This window comes from Sitophilus oryzae, unplaced genomic scaffold, assembly GCF_002938485.1.
Source record: "Sitophilus oryzae breed Bouriz unplaced genomic scaffold, Soryzae_2.0 scaffold_380_pilon_pilon, whole genome shotgun sequence".
Lineage (NCBI taxonomy): Eukaryota > Metazoa > Arthropoda > Insecta > Coleoptera > Curculionidae > Sitophilus > Sitophilus oryzae.
The window spans coordinates 190171-206802 of record NW_022146952.1 but is presented as its reverse complement, the minus strand read 5'-3'; positions in this window follow the sequence as shown (position 1 = coordinate 206802).

Genomic DNA, 16632 nt, shown 5'->3' with positions numbered 1-16632 from the left:
TATTATGATTATTCTTAGTTCCCAGTAGTTAATACGCAGAGAAAAAATCGTGGGTGTTTGGAAAGGCTCGAAAGTAAACAATTATTCAGGTACCAAAACATATATTAATCGGTGCTTGAAGAAGCGACAATAAAGTCGCGAAACGTCGCAAAAATACATAATTGTTCCGTTTCGAGCCTTCCCAAACACCCACGAATTTTTTTTCTGCGAATAAATACTATCTTACAAGTGTGTTGACGAGGACCCAAAATTATTGTTAAAATTGCTGTAAATCGTTACTGTCTTATTCAAAAGCGAATATCTTCAATAAAAATAAATCTATTGAGATGAAGCAAAAAAGATATTATCGAGAAAATGTACCTAGATGATAAAATTATTTTTAAATTAAATAAATTACATTTTTGCTTTGTTAACGTTATTCCACAGGGTGTTTCAAACTTTCACCAAAAGGTTAATATTTCGTTTACCCTCGTATAATTGGCAGATGGAAACTTTCATTTTTAATTTAGAAAGATGTACTAAAAGGTTAAATTATTTAGCTTCAAATTACTTAAAAATTATTAAAATCGGCCCACTGGAATATAATATATTAAACTCAAAATACATGAAAATTGGTGCCCATTTTTCGCACCGGTGAGTGTAATATTGAACCACTTTTTTGGACTCTTTCCATCCTCTCTGAAAGACGCATATCACCTCATCTTTCAACGAATCTAACCTTCTAACTGCAGAGTAGTCTTATTTTATTTTTTACTTTTCTATAGAGATAGCAATGTACCGCTAGAAATCCAGTTTCAGCTTGATCACTGTAAGCATATCGTTGTTGTATCTATAGTTAGCTATTGCTAAGTTTAATTATCAACATTTGCACAATTATTTGTTTTATCTACCCCTTTTAATAAACGGCACCTGAAAAAATATAATTTTATATAACAAAAATTGGATTACAAATACCTCAATTTGTTCAACTATGAGTATTTGTTTGGTACACTCTGCCAAAAAGAATTTATATCTTTGTTCAAAAATGTTTATTATGCTAAACTTTTATTTACAAGCCCGTGGTTTTACAAGCAATCAAAACAACAAAATTCCTGCTTATCTTCTGAAAAATTGTGCTTCTATTATCTTAATGCCTCCACTTTATATATTCAACTTAGCCCTTAGATTGAGAATTTTCTTCAAACTTGGAAATATTCAACATTGTTTTGTAGACTTATAAGTCTGGTCACACATTCGTATTCGCATTGCTCTTTTTCTAAAAGGTCAACTGCTACTAATTTGCCATGTCATCATTTACTGAAGATGCTTACCATTTACTGAAGATGTTAACTTGATTGCAACTACACAGATTTTGCTAAGGCATTTGATTTTCTTGATATTGGAGTACTATTTCGGGAAACTGCCGCTGGTTTTCACCGTAATTTAATATTATGTGTTCTTTATTATTTAACTAATCGTCCGATCTTTGTGGAATATAATGACAGATCCGAGATGGATTAGTTCGCCAAAAACGCCGCCGCACAGTCAGTTGGACATTTACTTTTAATTTCATATTTTTACGAATACTTTATTAAGAATTATTTTATTCGATAAAAATTATTAAAATATACTATAAGTATAAAATTAAAGTAAAATCCAATTATTGGTTTTTATAGATTTTCTGGGTTCTGAAGGATTTTATTCAACATGAACTTATAGTATCTAATTTATGTACCTACATAAATTAGTTTAGAAACCTATCTAAACTAATTTTCTAAGAATTTTTTTACCACTTTACACATTTTCAATTGACTCTCAATATGACATTTATAATTTCTGTTGTATAATATTAATTAACGTTTTTTTTTCAATACAAGATGGCGGATTCAAAATGGTGGATGAGTTATGCCATGTATTATTTGATTTGGCTGAAAATGCACTCATAGGAAAATTTGGAGTGCTAATTGCTAATTTGAATCATTATAGATTAAAAAAAATGGCACAATTTTTAAAAATAAACACTTTTTGCTTCATCATATGTGCGTGGAAGATCTTAGATGTATGAAAAAATGGCTTTATATTTTGGTTTAAACAAAATTATCTGCAATTTAAAACACTAAATATTGTAGGGACATACTCTGATTTGTATTTTTTTATTGAATAATCGCATATTTAAAATGCAAAACAATCGATGACAGATAGCAGTCATGGCAAAGTTAAATAACAATTTACAAAAGGAAAAACTGTGACGGCCAACACCCCATTTATTCATGAAAATCCGACGTTTTAGCTGAAATGGATTTAAAAATTAGAAAAAATGCTGTGTAATGCCCCTTTTATTTTTGTTGACATAAATTTTTTTTTTTAGAATACTATCGATAAATTACGACAACAAGAAATAAAGGCTTACCCGTTATATAAAATCATCTGATCCTAACTACACTCACCGGCACCTTAAGAAACAACTTTAAAATTTTGATGTATTTTAAAGATTGGTATATTTTGTTCTAATGGACCGATTTTTGGTGAATTTAGTACTTGGAAATGTTTCTTTATTACCTGCAATGGTTGAATCTTCCTTACGATTGAAAATAATATGTTTTAAATAATTATTATATATTTTCTTTTAGTGGGGCAGATCCATGCAGCATTTTATTATGGATTTAATATGTAGACATGTTAGTCTGTTATGGGCAGACATAGTTTATTTGGAATTCTTTGGAAGAATTAAGATATACGTGTGTTAAGTTAGCACAACCACTTTAAAAAAAGTATGAAACTATGTGGAATAATTGCCGTAAATTAGCCGTAAATTTGCCGTGAAGACGAAAAATTTGACGCTCTTCGCTAAGTATGTTAAATCGATGGTTGTGCTAAGTTAATACTAAATTAGCACAACCACCATTGGAAATCAGTGAAAGAACATAGTTAGGAATTTTATAGTATAGCAGGAATTTGCCATTTTTTTGTCGTTCTCTATCCCCCCGCAACAAAAAATGTAATAGCGTCAAGGTCATATATGAAGTGGGCACAACCATTCCAGTAAACGTTACGTAAAATGTCTGAAATTAGGTGGAAAAATTGCCATAAATACTATATACTCTATTATTTGTTTACAAAATCGATAATTTTTTTAATTAACGTAAACGATAACGTTAAATTAGCGCGATTTTTCTTAAAATTCACTAAATGGGATCAATAATTATAAGAACAAACGACTTACCTGTAGGAAGTTCGTTCTGAATTATATGAGTATCCTCGTCCAAATAGATATACACCCGTAGTATCATTATCATACTTTATCGAGCACATTTTATTCCCAATTACGTAAAGAATGCATTTTTTTTGTTAGCCATAGACCTTAGTCATCCGTACCCGACCGTCAGCCTTCTCATAACATTATTTTGCTTTTAAATCAAAAAAGAATTTCTTGGGAGGGCTAGTATCTGTAGGGTCGGGACCTATCTATTTGGACGAGGATACTCATATAATTCAGAACGAACTTCGAAGGTAAGTCGTTTGTTCTTATATATTTCGTATCCTCGTCCAAATAGATATACACCCGTAGATGTTGAAAGAAAAGAAATTCTTTTGTGGCAGTTTATATTTTGCTATTTTTTCCAACAGGTGATGTAAAATATACATAATCGTATGACATTTAATTATTTGACATTTAACATTTGATTAATTTAATACAATTTATAGTAATTTCAATTCCACGCCTTGTTTACGGCATATTCCTATTATTCTAAAAAGTTCTTATCTCATTTAGTGACTATAGAAAAATCACGCTAATTTAACGTTACCGTTTACGTTAATTTAAAAATTGTCGATTTTATAAACAAATAATAGAGCTGCAAATTTTTCGTTTCATGGTGTATTTACGGCTAATTTACGGCAATTGTTTCACTTAATTTTAGATATTTTACTTAACGTTTATTGGAATGGTTGTGCTAACTGAATATATGACCTTGACGCTTATATTTCAAAAACCACTCAATATAGTATATGACATTATGGTATTTTTGGAATGGAAATTTAATGGTAAATACACTGAGTTAAAAAAAATTATAGTATTCCATTTAAAAACATACAACTATGGTTTGAAAATATGTTTAAATCGCCCTGTATGCTGACAAAAAAAAATTCAAAACGTGCGTTACTATTGCCCCCATATTATGTAAAAAATTTGAAATGAAATTCACAAACCAAAAACCTAATATAGTTTTTTAGAGCTTTTTCGGAAGCGTGAATCACCCTGTAGATTATATAAACAAATAAAAGAGCGGCAAATTTTCCGTTTGCATGGTGTATTTACGGCTAATTTACGGCAATTGTTCCACCCAATTTCAGACATTTTACTCCACATTTACTGGAATAGTTGTGTTAACTGAATATATGACCTTGACGCTGTTATATTTTTTGATGCAGGGGGATAGAGAATGATCGGAGGATATTTTTTTTAATTCTATCTAAGAACGGCAAAAAACGGCAAATTCCTACTATACTGTAAAATTCCTAACTATGTTCTTTCACTGATTTCAAATGGTGGTTGTGCTAACTTAATATTAACTTAGCACAATCATCTATTTAACATACTTAGCTCAGAGCGGCAAATTTTTTGTTTTCACGGCAAATTTACGGCAATTATTCCACATAGTTTCATACATTTTTTTTAAAGTGGTTGTGCTAACTTAACACACGTTTGAGATATTTAGGAATTACTATTTGCCTCCAATATAAATTTAATAACTCCAATATAAATTTGATATTTACATCATAGCGTAAATGTCAAACAGTATATGCATCTTAAAGAAGTTTAAGAATGCAAATTAAACCTCCTTAATGCTACTTTAAACATGGATTTAAATTTAATTGTAAAATATAAGAACATATTAATATACGTCCTCACACTTAACTTTAACAAAAACAAAAAGAATTATAATATTATTATAATAAATTCAATTAAAAATTAAATAAGTTTAATTAATATTCATTTCGTGTCATTAATTACAATATTTTCTGTAAAAGAAATTTTATTGTCCAAATTTATTGCTATATATTTTATTTTTAGTTCAGTTTTCTGCGGATATTATTTTTTGCCTGTAACAGAAATTCGAAATAAAAAATATGACAATTTTCAGTTTTAGGGTAGTTTACCCGGATTAACGGGGAATATAAAATATAAAATGGCCATAAATTCCGACATTTTCATATAAGCTTTATTTATTTGCATTGCAATATTATTATACTGGGTGCAGTAAAATATTTCATTGTATGCCATATAATGGATAAAAAAGTGTTCGGAATTAAACGTATAAAGGCGGGATTTTATTATAAAATTTGAATGATAAATACGTGATTTAATTTTTAGTGCAGGCTTTAATTTTTATCTAAACTGTAATTCAAACTATACATTTATATTTATTTTTTGTTTCGAAATAATTTAATATAATATATTCTACACTAACCAACACAAAAAACGGGTACTATGATAGGAAGTGAAATTAAAATTCATTAATGTAATTAATTCACTTATCTATTAAAAAAAAAAGAACGGGTTATACATTGCAGAGAGCTTTCAAAGTTAAAAACAGCCGCTTCGTTCACTTCTCTCTTGTTGCTAACTGCCTTTCTGCACGTAGGCCCGAATTCCATTCGCGCGCATCTCCCACTTCTTGACCGTTACGACGGCGCTCAGGGTCGTCTTCGGCGATGGCCTACGATGGTTCAGCCCAAACCGGACGCGGCAGACCACTATGCCGTTAGCGACCGTAAAATATTGTTACAGTACCTTAAAATTTTGATATATAAGTTTAATATATTTTGTTCTAATGGGCCGATTTTGGTGATTTTTTAAGCAGTTTGTAGCTAAATTATTTTACTTTTTAGTATTTCTTTCTAAATTAAAAATAAAAGAGGCAACTATATCTAAATATTTTGGTGAAAGTTTGAAACACTGAGTACGTTAAAAAAGAAAGGAATTTAAAATAAATTTATTATCTAGATATATATTTTCTCGATAGTTTGTTTTTTGATTCATATAAATAACATTATTTTTATTGGAGATATTCGGTTTTGAATAAGACAGTAACCATTTACAGCAATTTTAACATTGATTTTGAGTCCCCTTCAGCACGATTATAAAATAGTGTTTATGGTTTTTGTGATGTCACTGTCACTGTCAGACAAGTGACATTATTATTGTTTATTGACGTTTACTCCATTAGAGATAGTTTTCAGTTCAGAAGTATCGGCTATTGTTGGTTTAATGAATCATAGTAGAGACACTTTTGGACTTAAAACCATATCTGCTGACAGTGACATTACATGTATCATAAATACTATTTTATAGGTCTGTTGACTAGGACCAAAGTCAAAGGCATGGTTTTAATGTAAGAAATACGAAAAAATGAAATGATGGTCGCAGGTTTAGGACTAGAAATTATACAAACTTTTTTTTAAAAAATTGCCGACGTTTCCACGTGTACTTTTGTCTTTATCAAGGATATTTTCAGTCAAAGGGTTCTTTTATCAGAAGTTAAAAAAAGAACAAAAACAGCTGGCTATTTGACTGAAACTGATAAAGACGAAAACACACGTAAATTAAATTAAATTATTCTAGGTGCCGCGCCGGGCCACAGCGGTATCCAAAGCAACGAAATAGCCGATGAGCTAGCTAGGCAAGGATCATCGGCATCCTATCTTGGTCCAGAGTCAGTACTGGGAATACCCAAATATATGGCCCGTAGTGCACTAAAACTCTGGATTAAGGAAAAGCAGAATGTCCAATGGAGAAACAGACAGGGGCACAGGCACAGCAAGGCCTTTACCCAAGAACCTAGCTCTAAAACCGCAAAAGAACTGCTAATGCTTAGCAGTAATAAAGTGCGGATTACAACAGGCCTCTTGGCAGGACACATGGCTGTCAAGTGTTACCTGAACAAGCTCAACCTGTATCAAGGAAATCTTTGCTGCAGACTCTGCGATAAAGATCCTGAAACAGCGGAGCACATAATATGTCACTGCGAGGCTTTGGATCCCAAATGACACTTTTTATTTGGGAAAGCAAGGCTAGATCCGGGGGAACTATGCTCCCATTCTAGAAAGAACCTGCATAAGTTAGTGCAGGGCACAGGGATAGGAGAATGGGTGCAGATATAGAAAGGGGACAAACACAATAGGGCTCATAGGTCGGAGTGTTTCCCACAGAGGACGGCCCCTTGTTATTGAAAAAAAACACACATCGAAATGTCGGTCATTTTTTATACTTACTTTACTTTTTCGTATCCGGATTATATTATAGTTTATTAACCCTATAATGGGCTACGCCCAATGCTTCCCGTTTAGCAAGCCATAGGTCATCGAAGGTACATCTGTGGGGGCACGCAGGACATTGAAGAATATGTTCCATATCCTGAAAGGCGCCGCTGTCGCATTTGTCGTCATTTCTGTCCAGCAAACCCCATTTGATCAAATTGGATTTTACTGGGGCCACCCCAGTTCTGATTCGGTTGAGCATTCTCCAGGTTTTCCAGTCGCTAGAAACACCTTTTGGTGGGGGTAGTGGGAGGGAGGTTCATCCAGGGGGTGGCTTAGGAAACGGCGCCTGGATTTAAGTCTACCTGTACCGCATTCTTGGCCAACAATTGAGTGACGAGCATCAAAGGTTTGTTTTAACTTCTCAGTATGTTCATGAGCTTTTCTGCGTAAATCGGGGCTTGTAAAACCTGCGGCCTTGTAAAGGTTTTCTAAGGGGGTGGGTTTCATACAACCTGTCACTATTCTGCATGTTTCATTCAGACTGATGTTCACCTTTTTTGCATGGACAGATCTACACCACACTGGGCAGGCATATTCTGCAGTTGAAAAACACAGAGCTTGAGCAGAAGTTCTGACCACGGTAGGTTTGGCTCCCCATTTACTCTTGGTCAGCTTCCTTATAAGGGAATTTCGTGCTTCTACTTTTTTGTGTGTTTTTTCGCAGTGATATTTGTAAGTCAATGTTCTGTCCAGCACGACGCCAAGATAGGTAGGCTTATCTGTGTGTTCTAGTAGTGTCCCGTCCCATGTAAGTCTGCGGGTCGCCTGTCTCGAATTAAGGTGGAATGCACTCACTTTAGTTTTGGTGGGGTTGGGTTTTAAAGAATTCTTTTTGTAATAGGTTGACATTGTTTTTAGGGCGCTTTCTAGTTTCTCCTCGATATCTTCGAACCCTTTGCCTTCAACTGTTATTGCTAGGTCATCTGCATATGCAAAGGTTCTAGTGTTATCTGGAATAGGTTGGTCATTTGTATATATGTTGAAAAGAATTGGTGCCAGCACGGTCCCTTGTGCCAACCCATTCTTCTGGTTTCGCCATCGACTCTTTTTGCCCTCACGAAAAACTGCCTGTTTTGGAGCAAGGATTCGAGTATCTTGACTAGGTGGTAATCTTTCAAGGTCTCATTGGCTTTATGCAGTAATATCTTATGGTTTACCGTGTCATAGGCGGAACTTAGGTCGACTAGGGCCAGCCCTGTGATGTGTTTATTCTCAAAACCCTCCTCGATATGTTTTGTCAATGCGAGGATTTGTCTGGTGCAGGACTTTCCGGGTCTGAATCCTGCCTGTTGTGGAATCAGCTTTGAATCGACGGTCTTCTCTATTCTGTAGAGGATTAGTCTTTCGTAGAGCTTAAACAGATGGCAAAAGAGGGATATGGGTCGGTAGCTTTTCGGAGACTCTGGATCTTTTCCGGGTTTAAGGAGAGCTACTACTTTTGACTTCCGCCACAGTTTTGGAATTTGAAAGGATTCGCGACATACGTTGAAAAGTTTAAATATCCATTTTTTGGTTCCAGGACCGAAATTTTTTCTGTTCCACGCATATATCGTCAATCCCAGCGGCGTTTCCATTCTTCATGGTATTTATACCATTGTTCAATTCTTTCATGGTAAATGATTTCTGAAAATTGGTGTTTTCAGTTGGTATTAGGCGTTTGATTTTGGTTTTCTGGCGTTTGGAGTTGAATTTGCCATTTAGAAGGAGTTGGTTGGCCACTTGATTGGGTGTTACATTGGCAGGGGCCTTGCTTAGTTTTGGGGCACCATCCAGTTTCTTGATTAGATTCCAAGCTATTTTACTACTATGAGACATGTCCATTCTATCCAGGGTTTCTATCCATTTCTTCTCACGTGCCTCGCTGAGAGCTGTCATTAAAGCTGTTCCGCAGGTGATGGTTTGATCGCTGAATGAATCTTCCGCAAACAATTGTTCGTACTGCTCCAGGGTGTCCCTTGAGGCATTCGAGAGCCCTGGAATGTAATGTTGTCTGCAGCCCCTAGGAATATATCTATTAAACAAAAAAAAAATTAACAAATTGGCTATTTCCTCATCCAGCACTTGGGAGTATTCTGGCCACCTGGTTTTCATAAAGTTGAATCTCCTACGGAAAGGTATTTTGGTTGTTTTGATTGTCGAGTAGACTTGGATTCCGATAGGTCGGTGTTATGTCTTTGGAATTGCATTATATACATTTTTGCAGCAGGTGTCATGGATGTTCCTACTGACAAAGCAATTATCGGGGTTATAACCTCGCTTCCAAATTTTGCTGTTGAAAGAGCAAGGGAGCTTGGGATCGTGGAGAAGTGAGACGCTGGTAGCCTCAGCCCATTGCTCCAGCAATTGACCATTGGAGTCTGTTTCGCCATATCCCATCCATATGTCATTTTTTATAAATAAAAGGTTGTAAATTTTTAGTCCTACACCTGCGAACGCCATTTCATCTGTAACATAAGGACGCAAATCTACCACATTATACGAAAAAGTGTTAATGTCTCCTTCGAAAGCGAATATCACCAAAAAAATAAAATTATTGAGATGGATCAAAAAAACAAACAATCGAGAAAAGATACATCTAGATGATAAAATGATTTTTAAATTCCTTGCTTTGTTAATATACTCTACAGGGCCAAACTTTCACCAAAATATCAACCTTTGGTTTTCGAAAAAGTCAAAAATCTAGCTAGAAATTGCTTAAAAAATCATCAAAATCGGCGTATAATATATATAATATTTAAAACTTTAAAATACAGGGAAATTTTAAGGTGCCCGTATTTCGTGCCCGTATTATTTTAGAAATAAGTTATTTCATTTTTTCTAAATAATTTGATTGATTATTATTTATTAAAGAACTCGATATATTATATATGTTAAGAGAAAAAAATCAAAGTTATTCGCAAATTTATAACAATAAAAAAAAGGAGTATAACAAATTATTAACGGAAAATAAACAAAATAGTTTTAACAAAATGTTAGAAAAATCTGAAAACAAATCTAAAACTAGTTGGTTTATTGTTAATGAGTTAACAAGTAGAAAAAGTAGTGAAAAGAAAATAAACATTGAAGGTAGTCCTTCAGAAGTTGCAAACAAGTTTAATCATTTTTTTATAAACTCCGCATTATCACTCTTACAAAAAAATAAGCAAACTCCCTTTACCTGTAATGTTCCATATTATCATGAAAGTTGCAAACAAGTTTAATCATTTTTTTATAAACTCCGCATTATCACTCTTACAAAAAAATAAGCAAACTCCCTTTACCTGTAATGTTCCATATTATCATGAAAATTTTAAATTTAGCAACGTAAGTATACAAGAATTAAATAACTGTGTAAAACAATTAAAAAATAAGCATAGTGCAGGTTATGATGAGATTTCTACATGTTTGTTAAAATTTGTAATTAATGTTATAGATAAGCCATTGTGTTACGTAATAAATAATTCGTTCAGATATGGTATATTCCCGGACCGATTGAAGCTTGCCTTAGTTATTCCTGTATATAAAAAAGGAGATGACTCTGATATCGAAAACTATCGCCCAATAAGCACATTATCGTTATTTTCAAAAAATTTTGAAAAAATTATGTGCAACAGAATATTAAATTTTTTGTTCCAAACAGGACAATTAAATAACGTACAGAATGGGTACTTAGAAAAAAAATCCACCGTCACAGCTTTGTTTAATTTCTGTAATGAAATATTGAAATCTTTAGAACAAAATGATATTCCCTTGGGCTTATTTCTTGATTTGTCTAAGGCATATGACACTCTGAATTATGATATTTTATTGATAAAATTGCAATACTATGGATTTCGAGATTTTACACTTAAATGGTTCGAATCGTATTTGTCAAATAGAAAGCAAGTAGTGATCCTAAAAAACTGTAACGGTGTCAAATCTGAAAGTGACGATATAACTCTAGGAATACCTCAGGGAAGTGTAATCGGTCCAATTTTATTCTTAGTGTATATAAATGATATATTAAAAATAACAGAAAATATTAATTATGGTAACATAGTGACATATGCTGACGATACAAATCTCCTCATTAAAGCAAAAAATATGCCAGAGTTGTTAGATAGATCAAGGGAAATTATAGACAATGCAAACATTTGGTTTAACAAAAATCAGCTTATTTTGAACAAAACTAAAACTAAAATTATTTTCTTTCAAACGAAGCGCACGAATATACAAGAATCTGATATTATTCTTACAGACGATACACATTTAACACCAGAAAACAACGTAAAATTTTTAGGATTATATCTAGACAAAAATCTTTCATGGAGTTTACATGTTAAACATGTTGCTCAGAAAATCTCTAGATCGGTCTACAATCTGCGCATATTAAAAAGATATTTAGACTTTAAAACTTTAAAAAGTGTATACCACGCCATATTTGAGAGTAACATCAGGTATGGAATGGTAATATACGGAAGTACAAATGAACTACATAAAATTTTTAGTTCAGAAAAAAGCCCTACGCGTTATGTTAGGCATGAAAATTAAGGAATCTTGTAGAAATAAGTTTAAAGAGAATAACATACTAACAGTGAGAGCTATTTTAATTCAGGAGTGCACTTTATTTTTCTTTAAAAATAAAAACCTATTTAACATTGATAAGCCACAGATAGTATATAACACCAGGCATTCTGATTATAATTATCCAGTCCACAGGCTTAAATTAACAGAATTAGGACCATATTATTATTGTTTGAAATTATTTAATAACCTACCGGATTATATGAAACAAATAGATAATATCGTGCCTTTCAAAAATCATTTGTATAAATTTTTAATAGATTTGGAACCATATAATTTAAAGGATTACCTATCTGTAAATTAATGTAAATTAATCATAAAACTAGGTTAAGTTATTTTTGTTTTTGACTCTGTTTCGTTTTATGTTATTTAACATACTTTTGAAATAAAGATTATTTATTTTTATTATTATTATTTATTATTATTTAGATTTAATTTTAAAATAATTCTGAAATAATAATGCTCATTAAAAATATTATTAAAATTGTACTATTTTTAAATTTGTAAAAAATAAAACAATACACGATACTATGATCAAACCAACTTTTTTACTGAGTTTAACTTACAGTTTGCACGAGTACCAGTACTGCTCAGGTGATGTAATCGTCTTCATTTATGAATCGGGGAAAAGGCCAGGTACGTCAAAACACCGGTTCCCAATCTAGTGGCTTAAATGCGCGACACATAGCCTGAAAAAATCATGTAAATAACACTAGCGGATTAAACCTATATACATATACGCTTAACAATAATGTTGCGCTTTTACACCCACTCATAGACCCCTCAATGGCATGACCCCAACGTATATAGGTATAGTATTAAATAAAAATATTACTCAAGATATCCAACTATCCACTAAAAATGAATTTAACTCCTATCATCTTCCGGTATTTTTCTTAATATCAAGTAATATTAACAAACAAAACTATACCAACTTAGCATGGATATAGAATAATGCCAACTGGGATCAATATAAAATTTTTATTAATCAAAATCTTCAACTAAATAATAATATCCGCACAGCGCAGGACAACAATTGAGAGGTGGAGCGTTTTACTGACTTAATTCAGGGCGCTTGAGCTGTCATTGGTAAGAAAGTGCGTATCAGGCCTAGAGAAGACGTCTTACCTGAAGAATATACAATATACAATATACATGGGCATACGAGGCCTTGGGACTTAAGCTGAACATCGATAATACTAAAATCATGTGCACTCCCCCGGAAGATCACAACAATGCTATAAAAATCGGAGATGAGCTGTTGGAATATGTAGCGGAATTCAATTACCTCGGCAGTTTGATTTCGGAAAAGGCCAATATCGACTCTGAAATTCAGCACAGGATTAGCAGCGCCTCAAGAGCATTCTGGAAATTAAAACACAGGATTTTCTACAATCATGACTTGAGCACAAAAACGAAACTTGCGGTGTACCGAGCGATAATAATTCCCACCATGTTATATGGAAACGAAACCTTGGTGCCGTACAGCCGACACACGAACGCATTAAACAAGTTGCAACAGAGACATCTTAGACAACTCTTAAGAATAAAATGGTTCCATAATGTCTCAAACGTATCGGTCCTTGAAAAAGCTAACTGCGAGAGTATTGAAGTCATGATTACAAAGTCCCGCTTAAGATGGGCTGGTCACGTATGCAGAATGCAAGAAAACCGCATACCAAAATCTCTGCTTTACGGTGAGCTTGTAGACGGTGAGAGGAGGCCGGGTGGACAACTCAAAAGGTTCAAGGATATTTTCCACGAAAACTTAAAGGGAATTAACAAGCAGAATGAGTGGGAAGAGGCAGCTCACAATAGAACGGAATGGAGAAGAATTGTAAAGTCAGTTAAGAGCGACAACCAAAATCAAAGAGGCAACAAAGCAATGAGATTTTTGAATGTCTGGACTGCGGTAGACAGATAACATCACGTATCGGGCTTTTCAGTCACAGAAAAGCTCATGAAAGAAAACGCCTTGCGTGACCATCTTCTGATGCGTGTCAAATACTCGTCAGCGAGTAATGGCGGTATATATATCTGAAGGTAAAATACCTGAAGAAATAACAGACCTAATCAAAGCGCGGGACAACCTAAGAAACATATGGCAGAGACATACACAACCACAAGATAGTGAACAATTCAATTTATTATCCGGACAGATTACTCTAAGAATAGCACAACAAAAAATTAATATCTTGCAAATTAAATTACGAGGCCTAAATGTAAGAGTCAACTCTATGGAAAATAATAAAAATACTGACTAAAACATTTCGGACTATTCCGACATTGGAAGGCAATAACATAGAAGCTTTTGACGACAAACAGAAATCCGAGATGTTCGCTAAGTAGTTTGCAATAGTTCACACTCCACGACCAAGTAAAACTAACGAACAGCGAGATATTGATGAATGCATTACTAATCTACTTAGATCGGAAATGGACGAACAAGCAAAACGCGACACATTTATATCACATAAAACTTAAAAATGGCAATCAGGAGCTTTTCAAATAATAAAGCGCCTAGTCCCGATGGTATTAGCTACCTACTTCTTAAAAAAACTGGCGAGAAAAGCACAAGGGCAGTTGCTGTATTTGATTAATGCTATTATCCGAATACAATACTTTCTAAATGCCTGGAAAGAAGCAATAGTAATACCAATATATAAAGTAGGAAAAGATGCAACGAAACCAGGAAGCTACAGACCTATAGCATTATTAAATACGATGGCAAAAGTAACTGAAAGATTTATATTACACGAACTAACAAAACGCGAAGAAAATAACAAAACATTGCTTAGTGAACAATTCGGTTTCAGAGGCGGACACAACACCACTCTACTTGCTGCAAGAATGATACACGATGCACAGACACGATTTCAGCGACAGCAGTCTACTTTAGCCTTATTTCTGGCTATGGAGAAGGTCTTCGATGCTGTCTTGAATGAAGGTCTTCTTTACAAGCTCCCCTTTATACATAATTATCCCCTACATATTGTAAATAAAATAAAATCCTATCTCCAAGGTCGTTACTTCCAAGTGAGGGTGGGCAATTCTCTGTCTTCCCAAAAACTTATAGGCGCTGGTGTTCTACAGGGCACAGTAATCGCACCACTACTATATTCTTTATATACCGCTGACATTCCTCGATATCCAGATAACAACTTTGGACAATACGCGGATGACACTGTTTTATATGCTTCCTCTTACTACGTGAATATTGCCAATAAACAACTGAAGTATCATTTATTGAGACTATTGCCTTATTTCGAAAAATGGAAAATAAAGATAAATTCTACTAAAACGGAACAATTACTTCTTAAACAGAAAATGAGTCCATGAGCCATTAAAAATTGATGGTACAGCTATTCAGCCAAAATCCTGTGTCAAGTATCTTGGTATTAAAATTGACAAGCGGTTGTCATTTGTTTCAAATACGACCTATAGGGTACAACAGACTTACGCAGCTTTACAGAAATTGTATTCTTTACTATCACCTAGATCGCATATGACGGTAGATAATAAAATAATTGCTTTATATAACTATACTCAGGCCTACTCTAAAATACGCATGCCCAGTATGGATTAAAATCTCAAATAAAGACACTAAGGAAAATCACCAGCTATGACAGATATACTCATATAGCATTTACACGAAACACGAAATGTAAAATACACATTTACACCAAAAAGCAAATACATAAATGCAAATACACATAAATGCAAATACACATTTACACGGAAATACTGGATTACAGACAATAAACGAATTTATCCACACAATAGGACAAACATTTTACAAGACGCAAATTTATAATTCCCCTCTAACGTCAAATATAACAAAACAAAGGCAGCATAATGTGATAAATATTAAACATTTGCCGATATACGCACGACTACCTATTTATAATGAGTAACTTTCTAACTCAGAGCATGAATTAAACAATTATAGACGCTGACCACAAAGATACATAAAACGTAACATCAATCACTCCTAAGACTCAGACTACTCTCAATCCTGTACATAAAATATGTACAGGGACATCATTTTAAGTGTCTCACTCGATTTATAATTTTCCTGTTTGGTATTTAAAGATAGTAGAAAGATTTTCTAATGTAATTTTTCGCGAAGATGCCGATTCTCTACACCAAAATTTTTTAAAACGTCAATTTTGACAGATACGACGTCATATTGATTTTTTTTTAAATGGAAACCCCCACATGTTTTAGCATGGTCCGGTAGACATATTTTAGCTAATTTCAAATATATATAGTTTAGTACACTTTGCTCTAACCGTTTTCGATATACAGTGGATTTAAAAATGAATTGTTCCAGAATCATTTTAAGTGTCTCACCCAATTTAAAATTTTCCTCTTTTCTATTTTAAGATAGTAAAAAGATATTTTAATGTAATTTATCGCGAGGATGCCGATTTTCTACATTAAAATTTTTTACAACGTCAATTTTGACAGATAAGATGCCATCTTGATTTTTTTTAATGGAAACCCCCACATATTTTAGCATGGTCTGGGGGACAGATTTTAGCTAATTTCAAAAATATATAGTTTAGTATACTTTGCGCTTACCGTTTTCGATATACAGTGGATTTAAGAATGAATTGCTCCAGAATCATCTCACCCAATTTAAAATTTTCCTCTTTTCTATTTTAAGATAGTAAAAAGATATTTTAATGTAATTTTTCGCGAGGATGCCGATTTGCTACATTAAAATTTTTTACAACGTCAATTTTGATAGATACGACGCCATCTTAATTTTTTTTAAATGGAAAA